The sequence below is a fragment of the Prionailurus bengalensis genome, chromosome B1 (genome assembly GCF_016509475.1).
Source record: "Prionailurus bengalensis isolate Pbe53 chromosome B1, Fcat_Pben_1.1_paternal_pri, whole genome shotgun sequence".
NCBI lineage: Eukaryota > Metazoa > Chordata > Mammalia > Carnivora > Felidae > Prionailurus > Prionailurus bengalensis.
Window position 1 is genome coordinate 105584642 of NC_057344.1, and position 3287 is coordinate 105587928.

A 3287-nucleotide genomic window follows, 5' to 3' on the forward strand; every position below is an offset into this window, starting at 1 on the left:
CGTTTCCTCATGTGTAGAAAAAATTACATGCACTGTAAGAAATGATGAGGCAAATTGATGCTTAGCACTGTACTGGAATACAGGAGGCACTCGGTATTTTGGTTGTTATAATTAGTAGTGATTCATTAATTTTTTGATTAAGGACATTTTCCCAATTCATTATCTTTCAGGTTTCTCAGAAGAACATGAAGTAGTAGAAATATTGTTATACTCTTCAGCAGAACTGTGAAATGAGCTCCTGAGAGAGAACCTGGTTTCATCCATGACTGGGATTTCATTTCGGTTCTCCTAATTCTCTAGCATCTCAAATAGTATATATTTGCTGATGGGGTGACTATACTATCTTCCACTGTGCATCACATCCAGATTTAATGAAATTGCTAAACCAGATAGGGACTTGGGGGATTCTTTTTCTGCTCTGCAAGCAAGGGAACCCTGTGGACTTCCAACATGGTCAATGAACCAATTTCTATGGGCCCAAGATTTTGAGTTTTTGGAAAGCAATAGTGGCTCCTCAGTAAATACACATGGAATGAAATTGCATAGAAATACATTGAATGCAAAGGAAACACAGTAAATGCAGTCTTAAACTAACATATTAAACCTGGTTTGGACTTTAATTCCAGGTTTCAACTTTCGTAAACCAACACATAGAGTGACAAAGAACAATACTTTTTCCATCATGAAAATATTCTCTTTGAAATCTTGAAGTGGTTACAAACATTAAGCCCCACCAAGTATGTGTCATTTTCTAAACTCTCTGGAGAGAGGGAAAACTGGCAGTCAGATCAAATAAATTGCCTAAGGTCACACTGAAATCAGTGAGAGAGCAAACCAAACTCCAGAGCCCTCTTCTCACATCAGTGGTACACAGAGAGAAATTATATGGAAGTTACTTAGGCCATTGCCCTGACAACACATTCTGGGTATTTTCCTGAATTTTGTTTTCCAGAGCTTTGCCAGATCTGGCCTTAGATATATCTAAGGATAGCAATTCTTTCCATTTTCCTTCTTTTCAATCTGTGTAATTATGCCAGCATCTAAGAGCTCTGACTTCCAGCAGCAGTTTGTCATTTGAAATAAAATTTCCAGGTCTCTTATCATATCTCTAGTTCTACTCTTCCTATCTTTTTCTTCCTTTTTAGTGCTGATACTAGTAATGGTTAGGATTGCTGGGAATAGGACCGTCATATATGAAAAATTCCTTCTCTGCAACAATTTTAAATGCCTTTGAAAAGTCTTTCTTTCCATTTTTAATTAAAAAGCAGTTTTTAAAATAACTTTTTGGGGTACCTGGGTGCCTCAGTAGAGCATCCAACTCTTGATCTCACAGTCGTGAGTTTAAGCCCCAAGTTAGGTGTGAAGCCTACTTTAAAAAAATAAAAGAAAAAAAGAAAAGAAAATCTTAAAAATTTTTAAATGTTTATTTATTCTTTAGAGAGAGAGACAGAGAGACAGAGTGTGAGCAGGAGAGGGCAGAGAGATGGAAACCCAGAATCTGAAGCAGGCTCCACGTTCTGAGCTGTCATCACAGAGCCCAATGCCGGGTTTGAACTCATGAGCTGTGAGATCATGACCTGAACAGAAGCGTAACAGACTGAGCCACCCAGGCACCCCCATAAAACTTTAAAGTCATGTTTGAGAAAGTCACCTGTCAAGCATTTATAGAATTTCAAAAAAATGTAAGGAAAGTTTTTTTGAGCTCTTTTTTGTGGCACCTCGGAGGCAGTAGGCTGCTTCAGGATGAAGCAGAATATCTCTTTCCCAACTACTGACTGCCCAAAACTCATTGAAGTGGACAAGGAACACAAACTTCATATCTTTCATGAGAAGTGAACGGCCATGGCTGCTGATGCTCTAGGTGAAGACTGGAAGGGTTTTGTGGGCTGAATCTGTGGTGGCAATGACAAACAAGGCTTCCCCATGAAGCAGGGGGTTGTGACCCATGGCCCTGTCTGACTACTGTTGAGTAAGAGGCACTCCTGCTATAGACCAAGGAGGACTGGGCGGAGATGGGGGGCATTTGGGAAAGAAAGCATGAATCTCTTCGGGGTTGCATTGTGGATGCCAATCTCACTGTGCTCAACTTGGTCATTGTAAAAAGAAAAAGAAGGGGGAGAAGGATATTCCTGGGTTTACTGATACTACTATGCCTTGTCTTATGGGGCCCAAAAGAGCTTGCAGAATCCACAACCTTTTCAGTCTTTCTAAAGATGATATTCACCAGTATGTTGTGAAAAGTCCCTAAACAAAGAAGGTAGGAAACCTAGAACCAAAGCACCCAAGATTCAACATCTTGTTACTCCACGTGTCCTCCAGCATAAATGTTGGTGTATTCCTCTAAAGACACAGCATACTAAGAAAAATAAGGACGAGGTTGCAGAATACGCCAAACTTTTGGCCAAGAGAATGAAGGAGGCCGAAGAAAAATGCCTGGAACAGATTGCCAAGAGACAGAGGCTGTCTTCTCTGAGAGCTTCTACCTCTAAGTCTGAGTCCAATAAAAAAAAATGAGATTTTTTTTAAAGAGTAACAAATAAATAAGATCAGACATCAAAAATAAAATTAAGAAAGGAAAAAATTTTTGAAAGGCATGCATAAACATGCATGAACATTTGCATAGATTGATGGTTTAAAAATGTTATGTTATCATTACAGGAAAATTTAATGCACACATGAGATACCTCAAACACATTCTTTCTGAGGTATCTCACTTATTAATGCTTTTTAAAAATCCAAGAATTACCAAAATTTAGATAATCAATTTAAAAAGCTATAAAATCTAGAGCAAGTGTACTGTACTTTTGGAGGAATAAAGTATTTTTAGCAAGTACAGGCAATGAAAAATATAAATGTGAAATCCAACAGAGCCATTGCACAGAAATTTCAAGTAAGATTATGTCTCTTACTCCAAAATGTTTCATTAAGTAGTTTTTTAAAGTCAGAGGGAGCATTGGAGTGGATTAGGTCACTGCAACTTTTATTCCTATGAAGTGCACATTCAAAGTTAAACATGACAGAGCCTGACTTGCAGGGAAATTTTCAGTCCAAAATTAAGATAATGATCATTAGAACTGATTTCACTTCATTCTTTCCAAATCCATCTTATACTGCTTTAACAAGAAATGAAATCCAGATGTTGGAATGATGCAAGACACTTTGTTTTAAGCCCTGTAAAGCAGAGGCATGCTTTCTAGTTAGTATAACCATCGATTTCAAAAACAAACTCTTTAGTTTCTTTATAAAATTGCTTTAGCTAAGAAAACTCTGGGATGTAAATCATTAAG

The 3287-nt window shown here is 37.7% G+C and overlaps 1 pseudogene; it reads left to right on the top strand.

Moving 5' to 3' along the window:
* Positions 1-1743: 1743 nt before the first annotated feature.
* Positions 1744-2514, top strand: LOC122469074 (annotated as a pseudogene).
* Positions 2515-3287: the final 773 nt, after the last annotated feature.